Source organism: Stomoxys calcitrans, chromosome 5 (assembly GCF_963082655.1).
Source record: "Stomoxys calcitrans chromosome 5, idStoCalc2.1, whole genome shotgun sequence".
NCBI lineage: Eukaryota > Metazoa > Arthropoda > Insecta > Diptera > Muscidae > Stomoxys > Stomoxys calcitrans.
Window position 1 is genome coordinate 157,399,020 of NC_081556.1, and position 13,183 is coordinate 157,412,202.

The window sequence follows — 13,183 nt, forward strand, 5'->3', positions numbered from 1 at the left end:
ACCATTTATTTCGATCTTTGCAGAACTCCTTAAATGGTAAAACTTTCGGCAATGATGAGGCTATAAAATCGCACTTGGTTCAGTTGTTTGCAAATAAAGGCCAGAAGTTCAATGAGCGTGGAATACTAAATTTGCCAGGAAGATGGCAAAAGGTTATCTAACAAAATGGCAATTATATATTTGATTAAAGTTCATTCAAAGTTTTATTAAAAATGCATTTACTTTCTTTTAAAAAATACGCAATCACCTTTTGGGTAACCCTATATATATATATATATATATATATATATATATATATATATATATATATATATATATATATATATATATATATATATATATATATATATATATATATATATATATATATATATATATATATATATATATATATATATATATGTATATATATATATATATATATATACACATATATATAAAGAATGTTAAGACTACATTTTGTACTTTGTAATTTGTGTACATTAAAATGGACAAAAGAACATAGCTAAATCGAATCAGAAAGTGATCTGAGTCGATCCGAATAATTATCAATAAGTCTATCTCTCTTCTTTCTCGATGTTTCAAATGCACTAATTTATAATACCATGTGCAAAAGAAGTGATGTATGGTATAAAAAAGCAGGTCCACCACTATGGACTTTCTTCAAAAAATTTAAACATATTAAAACAGTTTATACCTGGATTAGTTTCAAGCATACCTTATTCCCCATAACAGCTATATCAAAATATGTTCCGATTTTCACCAAAAACTAATAAGTACAAGATATTGTTCAATTTTTAATAGCTTTATCTAAAAATAAGTCGATCAGAACCATATACGACACGGATGTCGAAAAGCCTAATATAATTCACTGTGTCAAATTACAGTGAAATCGGATTATAAATGCGCCTTTTATGGGGCCAAGACCTTAAATCGAGATATCGGTCTATATGGCAGCCATATTCAGAAAAATATCGAAGAGCTTAACACAACCACTGTCCCAAATTACGGCGAAATCGAACAATAAATGCGCCTATTATGGCCCAAAACCATAAATCGGGAGATCGGTTTATATGCCAGCTATATCAAAATTTGAACCAATTTGGGCCACATTGAAGAAAAATGTTGAAGCGCCTAACACAACTAACTTTCCCAAAATTCGGCGACATCGGATAATAAATGCGCCTTTTATGGGCCCAAATCTAAAATCGGGAGATCGGTCTATATGGCAGCTATATCCAAATCTGGACCGATTTTGGCCACATTAAAGAAGAATGTTGAAGGATGTAACACAACTCACTTGCCCAAATTTCAGCGACTTTGGACAATAAATGCGTCTTTTATGGGCCCAAATCTTAAATCGGGAGATCGGTCTATATGGCAGAAATATCCAAATCTGGACCGATTTAGACCAAATTGAAGAAGGATGTCGAAAGGCCAAACACAACTTACAGTCACAAATTTTGGCAAAATCGGACAATAAATGCGCCTTTTATGGGCCCAAAACCTTAAATCGAGAGATCGGTTCATATGGCAGCTATATCCAAATCAGGGCCGATCTATGGCATATTGAATAAGTATATCGAGGGGCTTAACTTAACTCACTGTCCCAAATTTTGGCAAAATCGGACAATAAATGCGCCCTTTATGGGCCCAAGACCGTAAATTTTAGAAAGGTATCGAAGGGCCTTACACAACTCAGAGTACCAAATTTCAGCAAAATCGCATAATAAATCTGGCTTTTATGGGCCTAAGACCCTAAATCAGCGGATCGGTCTATATGGCAGCTATATCCAAATCGGGACCGATCTAGACCAAATTGAAGAAGAATGTCGAAGGGTCTAACACAACATACTGTCCCAAATTTCAGAAAAATCGAACAATAAATGTGGCTTTTATGAGCCTAAGACCCTAAATCGGCGGATTGGAGCTATATCAAGATATATTCCGATATAGCCCATCTCCGAACTTAACCTGCTTATAAACAAAAACTAAATCTGTGCAAAGTTTCAGCTCAATATCTCTATTTTAAAGACTGTAGCGTGATTTCAATAGACAGTCGGACGGGCATGGCTAGATCGTCTTAGATTTTTACCCTGATCAAGAGTATATATATATACTTTATAGGGTCGGAAATGGATATTTAGATGTATTGCAAACGGAATGACAAAATAAATATACCCCCATCCTTGGATGGTAAGTATAAAAATTCAGGCTCATCGGATTAAGGCTTCCTGGGGCTCAAGAAATCAAATCGAATGACCATTTTATATGGGAGCTATAACAAGTATCTGTTCAACATTTCAAGTGTATATTCTTACTCGTTCGATCGTTTTTGTGATCGCGCGAAAAATGGAAGAACATGGCAAAATCGACTTAGAATGTCTACGAAAGACGATCCAGAAAGAACATACATATATACTTTTTGGGGATAAAAATGGGGCATTTCACTTGTGAAACCCGATCATAGTACGAACCCTACATTGATCTCCCGATTGGACTGCTTAAAGCAATTCTTAAACAAATATTTTGAAAATTCTATGCAGACTTCTTGTTAAAACCTCAAATAATTTTTCTTTGGTTTCTGCTTTTAAGGAAAATTCCTTTCAAACTTGGCAAAATGGAATCCATGGTGGAATATGTGGTCTGTAATAAATTTGATATTCCATTAAGCTGCGTAATGAAAAAATCGCTTGTTTAAATATTTATGCAAAGGCCCCATACAAGGCAACACATTCTTTTATAAAGTACTGTGTCATTTGTTGTTTTTGAGAATGTATGAGTGCACATGCACAGTATCTCTGTTTCTTTAGTTTGCCAGAGATTATAAGAGAACTATCGTGCAGAATTCATCGAAGAGACAATCTTAATTTTGGATGACGATGATCACGATCATAATTCATTTATGGTTGTCGTCTTTCTTGGGATGGGAAGAAAATTAATATTCCTCAAAAATGTTTCATATCTCCTTCGTAAATACTACACACGTACACACATATTTATGTACATACAAGTGCGAAAATACATTTGTGGACTGGGTGCTGTTGAGGGGCATAAATTGGACAAGATTTTTTTTTTCTTTCTTTTTGCAAGAAGACGCCCCTATTCAGTATTTCGTCAATGTTGGTTTTATTATTGCCATTTTTATGGGTGAAAAGCAAAATATAAACAAACAAAAATGAAAATTTACCTAATGACAACCATTTTGAGCACAAACTGAACTATTGGCAGAGCTTATCCATCCAAAAAAGAAGACTTCTGCAAAACACTTATCTGGAATAAAATAAATTGTGGCGCGCAAATATGTGCCAATCGTTTGGATATGAATTGTTGTTTTTTTTTATATTTTTGTCGTTTATTATGGACACCAAAATACCAATACATATTTATATGGGCAAGATAACAAATTGCCTTGGTGATTGAAACACATGTCTATTATGGAAGAATTAGGGTACTCTCGGATGATGTAGGATTTTAAGTGATAGTTCAATTTAATATGAGAAAAAAAAAATAGAAATTAACAAATAAATTTTATTTCAAACATCTATTTTATATCCTTAATGGGAAATGCGTAGAGATGCTTGAAATAAATGATAACAAAATTATGAAAAAAAAAATAATCTTCTGATGTATAAAAGTCACAATGTTTTTGTTTGCCCTTTTGTTTATTATACCCACCACCGAAGGAGGGGGGTATATTCATTTTGTCATTCCGTTTGCAACACATCGAAATATCCATTTCCGACCCTATAAAGTATATATATTCTTGATCAGCGTAAAAATCTAAGACGATCTATACAGGTCCGTCCGTCTGTCCGCCTGTCTGTTGAAATCACGCTACAGTCTTTAAAAATAGAGATATTGAGCTGCAATTTTGCACAGATTCTTTTTTTGTCCATAAGCAGGTTAAGTTCGAAGATGGGCTATATCGGACTATATCTTGATATAGCCCCCATATAGACCGATCGACCGATTTAGGGTCTAAGGCCCATAAAAGCCACATTTATTATCCGATTTTGATGAAATTTGAGACAGTGAGTTGTGTTAGGCCCTTCGACATCCTTCGACAATTTGGCTCAGATCGGTCCAGATTTGGATATAGCTGCAATTTAGACCGATCCTCCGATTTAGGGTCTAAAGCCCATAAAAGCCACATTTATTATCCGATTTTGCTGAAATTTGGGACAGTAGGTTGTGTTAGGCCCCTCGACATCCTTCGTCAATTTGGTCCAGATCGGTTCAGATTTAGATATAGCTGCCATATAGACCGATTTCTTGATTTATGGTTTTGAGCCCATAAAATGCTTATTTATTGTCTGATGTCGGCGAAATTTGTTACAGTGAGTTAAGTTAAACCCCTTGACATACTTTTGCAATATCGCACAGATCGGTCCAAAATTGGATATAGCTGCCATATAGACCGATATCTAGGTTTTAGGTTTTGGGGCCATAAAAGACGCATTTATTGTCCGATGTCGCTGAAATTTGAGACAGTGAGTTTGGGTAGGCTCTTCGACGTCCTTCTTCAATTTTGCCCAGATCGGTCCAGATTTGAATATAGCTGCCATATAGACCGATATCGCGATTTAAGGTCTTGGCCCCATAAAAGGCGCATTTATAATCCGATTTCACTGAAATTTGACACAGTGACTTATGTTAGGCTTTTCGACATCCGTGTCGTATATGGTTCAGATCGGTTTATTTTTAGATATAGCTAATGTACTTTGGTCCAAATCGGAACAAATTTTGATATAACTGATATGAGACATAAGGTATGAAATTTTCACCGAATTTTGATGAAATGTGGTTTAAATATATACCCGAGGTGGTGGGTATCCAAAGTTCGGCCCGGCTGAACTTAACGCCTTTTTACTTGTTTTTTTCCTATGAACTCGAAAACGGCTTTTTGATAACAAAAGAGTAAAAGCACCACCCGAACTGAATCTATCAAGACAATATCGTACTCATTTGAAAGATATTTAAGAGTAATATACGAATATGGAATCAAAATTGGCCACCAAGTCTTAGACATGTTGATCCAAATGATCCAACAGTCGTATCAAGTGCCAGATAAATGGGAGGAAAAATACCAATCGGAAGATATGTTTTTATCTATAGACGGTAGGTATCACAATGGACGAACACGTCTAAGTGAGTCTGATGGCGGACTGCCACTTAAGCCTATCCTAACTGTAGGCGGTACCTGGATTGTGTATTTAGTTCATAGACGTATGTGAGAAATGCCAGTTGTATTGGATAAGATGGAGGCTTCTATTTTTATACCCTCCACCATAGGATAGGGGTATACTAATTTCGTCATTCTGTTTGTAACTACTCGAAATATTCATCTGAGACCCCATACAGTATATATATTCTTGGTCGTCGTGACATTTTATTTCGATCTAGCCATGTCCGTCCGTCTGTCTGTTGAAAGCACGCTAACTTTCGAAGGAGTAAAGCCAGCCGCTTGAAACTTTGCACAAATACTTCTTATTAGTGTAGGTCAGTTGGGATTGTAAATGGGCCAAATCGGTCCATGTTTTGATATAGCTGCTATGTAAACCGATCTTGGGTCTGGACTTCTTGAGTCTCTAGAGGGCGCAATTCTTATCCGATTGGAATAAAATTTTGCACGACGTATTTTGTTATGATATCCAACAACTTTGCCAAGTATGGTTCAAATTCGTCCATAACCTGATATAGCTGCCATATAAACCGATCTTGGGTCTTGACTTCTTGAGCCTCTAGATCTCGCAATTCTTATCCGATTGGAATGAAATTTTACACGACGTGTTTTGGTATGATATCCAACAATTGTGCTGAGTATGGTTGAAATCGGTCCATAACCTGATAAAGCTTCCATATAAACCGATCTTGGGTCTTGACTTCTTGAGCCACTAGAGGGCGCAATTATTATCCGATTTGGCTGAAATTTTGTACAATGGCTTCTTTTATGACCTTTAATATAAGTGTCGAAAATGGCATGAATCGGTTTATAACCTAATGCATCTCCCTATAAGCCGATATCCCTATTTTACTTCTTCAGCCCCTAAAGTGCGCAATTCTTACTAGATTTAGCTTAAATTTTACACAATGACTTCTACTATGGTCTCCAATATTCAGTTCAATTATGGTCCGAAATGAACCATAACTTGATATTATTCCAATAACATAGCAATTCTTCTCTTGTATCATTTGTTTGTCTAAAAAGAGATACCGTGGCAAGAGCTCGACAAATGCTATCCATGATGGAGGGTATATAAGATTCGGCGCGGCCGAACTTAGCACGCTTTTACTTGTTTTTTTTTTTTTTTTTAATTGGCTATGACAGAATATTTGTTCCACTAGCCGAACGTAGAAAAGAGATCCAATTCTAAAATCTCTGACACCAACTTTCGAGGTGTCTCCCACCACTTGATCTTTCCATCGGGCTTTTGGTCTTCCCGATTTAAGTGTACCATCGGTTTGCCTTCAAAAGACTTCTTTGCTGGAGCTTCTTCATTCATTCTGACAACATGACCTAGGCAACGCAGCCGTTGTATTTTGATGCGTGTAACTATGCTATCGTCGTCATACAGCTCGTGGTTCATAAGTCGCCTATATTCTCCATTAACGCAAACGGGTCCATATATTTTACGAAGAATCTTTCTCTCAAATACTCCAAGCATTACCTCATCTGCTTTCATAAGTACCCATGCTTCAGAACCATACAACAATACGGGTAGTATCAGTGTCTTGTACTTAGTCCAAAGTAGCATCTGTTTGCCAGTATTATTCTTCGCTTAATCTCAAAACTGGTGTCATTCGTTGCGGTTACGGCGGTGCCGAGGTATATAAAGTTACTGACTATCTCAAAGTTGTGGTTCTCAACTTTTTCCATTTTCTTTATCTGCTCGGTTGTACAAGGCTTTTTGGGAGTTAAAACCATCCATTTCGTCTCATCTCCATTTACTGCCAGACCCCTTTTTTACTGACTTCCTTTCGATTCTTTCAAAGGTAGCAGTTACTACTTCCGGTGACCTACCTTTGATGTCGGTGTCGTCGACATAGGAGAGTAGCATGTGTTCTCTTGTGAGTAGTGTGCCATATCTATTCACATCTGCATCTCGTATAAGGCTTCTATAGAGGACCTACATCCACTACTGAAACGATAAAGCCTATTTGCAGTCTCTAGCGATCTAATTGAATATGATGTACATGTGTCAAAATTTTAAGCGCATCGTTTGAACGCTTTAGTTATTTAATATATGGGGGGGTAATGAAAATTTTCAAATTATAATACATAATAACAGCATTAAATTAATAATAACCTTTAACATTTACCATTTAATATTGAAATTTACCAATTACAATTAAATTTATTTGGATCTATCAAAACTAGCTGCCGGTCAATGGACAAAATAGAAAATGAAAATAATATTAAAAACCTCAATAAAAATGACGTAAAAAACTCATACACCAAAGTCGCACATAAAATTGGATTTGGTCATTAAAAACAAAATACGATTGCAGTTGATTCAAATATTTTTCCACCCTCCACCATAGAATAGGGGGGTTATCAAATCTTGTCATTCAAATCTTGTCATCTGCAAATATTGATCTCGAATAAAGTCCAATGCTATAAAGTACATATATTGAGATTATGAGTCGATGTCCGTCCGTCTGTGCATTCGTTTGTGGAAATCACAATAGCGGTTGAACTAGTAAAGATAAATTTTGCACACATTATTCTTATTGATGTAGGTCGTGGATTGTAAATTGGCCATATCGTTTTTTACCGATCCATCAATATGACTGCTTGAACCACTGGGTGCCGCAATTCTTATCTAATTTGGCTGAATTTTGCACAAAGACTACTATCGTGATCTCCAACATCCAAGCCAAGCATGTTCTGAACGGGTCATAACCTGATATAGCTTCCAAACAAACTTATTTCTTGATTTGACTTCTTGAGCACCTACACTCAGAAAAATGGTAAGCATTAAAAAAACTAAAACACTTATTCCAAAAAAGTTAAAAAATTTTAATCTGATTTGGCTAAATTTTGATGAAAACAGGGAAAAAATGCAAATTTGTATTAAGCGTTACTCATCTGTAATTTGTGGCAAATAGTTCTATAACTTTGGTTTGGGAAGTCAATTTAAGTAAACAAATTTCTTCTCCACAGGTTAAATAATCCTATAGTAAACAACGTTTTTATGTTGAGTTGAACTCTTCCTATAAACCTATATTCCTCAATTTGAATAAATACTAGTTTACCAATTTCTCAAATTTGAGTATTATAGAATACTTTTAAGTCAATTACAAGTTTTTACAGATTTTATAACAGAGATGATTAAATCCATTCTTCTCAGTAATACCAAACTATAATACTATACTATAATCACATGATTAAAAACTTAGAATATCATAATACAAGAACGTTTGAATTACGCCATCTAGAGGCTCAAGAAGTAAAATCTGGAGATTCGTTTATATGGGAGCTATTTCTAAATATGGACCGATATAGCCCATTAACAATCCCAACCTACCTACAATAAGAATAAGAAGTATTTATGCAAAAATTTCAAGCGCCTAGCTTTACTCCTTCGAAAGTTAATGTGCTTTCCACAGACAGACAGGCGGACGGACATGGTTAGATCGACTAAATGTCAAGGCGATGAAGATTATAAACTTTATGGGGTCTTATCATAACGGAACACATAGGACATGTGCAAATCGGTGCGGCAAGTGATGCCATGTGGGAAAGATGATGAGACGTTGGAGCATTTCCTATGTCATTGCCCGGCTTTCTTGGCTAACTGATACCGGCACTAAGTGGGCCGTAGAAAACTTTGTAATGGGGCCACCTGTCTTGGGATAAACAAGTTTATATCTGAAGAATAACTTACAGAAAAAGAGTTCAAATTTAACTGAATATTTCTGCAAAAATGAAAAGAAACGCATTATTACAAAAAATTAAAGTGAAAATAAGAGATGAAAAATCATGTCGCATACAACTAAGCGGTCAAAGAAATATGTAAATTTAAATTTAAGGACCCGCAATCCCTAACTGACTATGACTGTAATAAGAGACAGTGTTTGACCATCTATAGGCGTGGAAATTGTTAGCAGAGAAATATGAGATAGTAACTTGTATGCCTCAAGTCCAGGAAAATTAATTCTTTTGAGAAAAATACACATCATGGAGGCAATGACATTACAGTTTGTAAAATCTGGAGATAGGTCTGTCCTCGAGACCTATTACGGTGGGGTATACTCAGAAGTCAGAGAATGTATTGACAATTTCTAGTTAGGAAATACAATACTAGTTCTATTGGGTTGCCCAAAAAGTAATTGCGGATTTTTCATATAGTCGGCGTTGACAAATTTTTTCACAGCTTGTGACTCTGTAATTGCATTCTTTCTTCGGTCAGTTATCAGCTGTTACTTTTAGCTTGCTTTAGAAAAAAAGTGTAAACAAGTAAAAAGGCGTTAAGTTCGGCCGGGCCGAACTTTGGATACCAACCACCTCGGGTATATATGTAAACCACCTTTCATCAAAATTCGGTGAAAATTTCATACATTATACTCATATACCTCATACCGATCTGAAATATATACGACACGGATGTCGAAAAGCCGAACATAAGTCACTGTGTCAAATTTCAGTGAAATCGGATTATAAATGCGCCTTTTATGGGGCATGGCAGCTAAATCCAAATCTGGACCGTTTTGGGCTAAGTTGCATAAACATGTCGAAGAGCATAACACAAAGCACTGTCTCAAATTTCGGCGAAATCGGACAATAAATGCCTCTTTTATGGGCCCTAAACCTTAAATCCAGAGATCGGTCTATATGGCAGCTATATTCAAATCTGGACCGATTGAAGAGGGACGTCGAAGAACATAACCAAACTCACTGTCTCAAATTTCAGCGACATCGGACAATAAATGCGTCTTTTATGGCCCCAAAACCTAAAACCTAGATATCGGTCTATATGGCAGCTATATAAAAATCTGGACCGATCTGTGCGATATTGCAGAAGTATGTCAAGGGGCTTAACTTAACTCACGGTTCCAAATTTCGGCGACATCGGACAATAAATGAGCATTTTATGGGCCCAAAACCATAAATCAAGAAATCGGTCTTTATGGCAGCTGTATCGAAATCTGAACCGATCTGGACCAAATTGAAGAAATATGTCAAAGGGCCTAACACAACTCACTGTCCCAAATTTCAGCAAAATCGGATAATGAATGTGGCTTATATGGGCCTTACACCATAAATCGGAGGATCGATCTATATGGCAGCTATATCCAAATCTGGACCGATCTGAGCCAAATTAACGAAGGATGTCAATTCACTGTCCCGAATTTCATCAAAATCGGATAATAAATGTGGCTTTTATGGGCCTAAGACCCTAAATTGGCGGATCGGTCTATATGGGGGCTATATCAAGACATAGTCCGATATAGCCCATCTTCGAACTTAACCTGCTTATGGACAAAAAAAGAATTTGTGCAAAATTTTAGCTCAATATCTCTATTTTTAAAGACTGTAGCGTGATTTCAACAGACAGACGGACGGACATGTCTAGATCGTCTTAGATTTTTACGCTGATCAAGAATATATATAAAGGGTGATTTTTTTGAGGTTAGGATTTTCATGCATTAGTATTTGACAGATCACGTGGGATTTCAGACATGGTGTCAAAGAGAAAGATGCTCAGTATGCTTTGACATTTCATCATGAATAGACTTACTAACGAGCAACGCTTGCAAATCATTGAATTTTATTACCAAAATCAGTGTTCGGTTCGAAATGTGTTCAAATTTTGACAAATTTTGTTCAGCGATGAGGCTCATTTCTGGTTGAATGGCTACGTAAATAAGCAAAATTGCCGCATTTGGAGTGAAGAGCAACCAGAAGCCGTTTAAGAACTGCCCATGCATCCCGAAAAATGCACTGTTTGGTGTGGTTTGTACGCTGGTGGAATCATTGGACCGTATTTTTTCAAAGATGCTGTTGGACGCAACGTTACGGTGAATGAACACATTTCGAACCGAACACTGATTTTGGTAATAAAATTCAATGATTTGCAAGCGTTGCTCGTTAGTAAGTCTATTCATGATGAAATGTCAAAGCATACTGAGCATCTTTCTCTTTGACACCATGTCTGAAATCCCACGTGATCTGTCAAATACTAATGCATGGAAATCCTAACCTCAAAAAAATCACCCTTTACTTTATAGGGTCGGAAATGGATATTTCGATGTGTTACAAACGGAATGACAAAATGAATATACCCCCATCCTTCGGTGGTGGGTATAAAAAAGTATATTTGATTAAAGTTCATTCTAAGTTTTATTAAAAATGCATTTACTTTCTTTTCAAAAATCCGCAATTACTTTTTGGGCAACCCAATAGAACTACCAGTTGATACACATTTCCATGGAAATTCTCCTACGGACAACGTGTCGCCAGAAGAGGTTGTCACTGATATGCATTCGTCGGAGGCCATTAGGGAAATTGTGTCTGAACCGAAAACCCTTTGGGCGATAAGAAGTTTCGACTCCTTTAAGTCGCCAGGCCCCGATGATATATCACCGGTTGAATTACAAGCTGTGTCTGATAGACAGGTTTCCTGGCTTAGGGAGATATACTCTGCTTGTATCAGAATGTCATATATACCTGTGGGATGGATGGATTTTCATTCCGAAAGCAGGAAAACCCTACCACATGAGCGAAAGATTTTCATCCTATTAGTCAGTCATCCTTTTGAGAGGTTGATAGAAACATATCTTAGGGCAAAGACCCCTGGAGATCGCCTGGGAAAAGTTTCCCAAAACCCTAAGAGATATAATTCAGGGAGCTCTATGTGGAACAGCATAGTAGGCTACCGAAAGTGGTCTGGTCTGGTGGTCCGTGCAAGACAGAAGTAGTTCTTTTCAGCAGGGGATACAAGTTGCCTACAGTGGAACCTGTCTCCTTGGGTGTTCCATTTACAGAAAGCGCAAAATACCTTGCTGGACAAGAAATTTAACTTCAAATCCAACATTTTAAAAAGGTCAAGAAAGGCCACTCTTGCCCTATAAACCTGTAAGAGAGCCATTGGCACAAGTTGAGGGGTTTAGACCGCGTTTCATGCATTGGGTGTGTACTGCAGTAGTCAGACCTAAAATGATATATGGTGTTGTGGTCTGGTGGACAGCGCCTCAAACATCCACCTACTGCTCAATACTTAACCGGATCCAAAGGATGGCTTGTTTGTGCATCCCATCCGCACTGAGGACGACACCATCTGATGCACTGAATTTAATGCTACATCTTATGCCTCTGGACATTGCGGCTGCACAAATTGCAGCGAACACTGCCGTAAGGTTAAGGGAGCTTTCTCATTGGTCATTTGGCGGCTACGGACACTGTGTTATCCTTGATACAATATCCGATATTCCAGGAAGTGTGGATAACACCCTACCTGAGTCGCTTTTCGATAAAAACTACTGCACAACTATTCCTGATGGAACCGATTGGAACTACGATATCCCTGCTAACAGAAATTACATAGACTTCTATACGGATGGCTCCAAACTAAACGACCAGGTGGGCTTTGGGGTGTTCTCCAAAGATCTAGAACTGGTCATATCGAAAAGGTTACCTGACAACTGCAGTGTGTATGAAGCAGAGATCCTTGCATTTAAGGAAGTGGTGCAATGGCTAAGATATAATGTCATTACGACGATTGGCATAAATATCTTCTCAGACAGCCAGGCAGCGATTAAATCCCAAGAGAACGTAATTCTAAACACAAAAACCGCCCTCTGTCACAGATCTCTTAACGAGATGGCTGAACAGTTCAAAATTCACCTGTTCTGACGCCGGACCACAGAGATATCCCAGGGAATTGTAAAGCGAATGAGCTTGCGAGACTAGGAACTACCCTACACATTCCAGGGATACTGGAATCTGTGGGTATGCCTCCAGCGACATGTAAGCTAAGTTTTCAGGACCAGGCCCGAAGGATAAGGAATTATGGATGGTCACAAAGAGGGGGCTGTGAGCATTCCAAAACTATGTGGCCTAATGTAGACTTGAATGGGTTTCCTGCTTTGCTGTCATTGGCTAGAACAGACGTCTCATGATTTGATTGTGTCCGTCTTTGTGATAAAAGTATTTCGTTTGTCGTCAAAATGTCCTCTG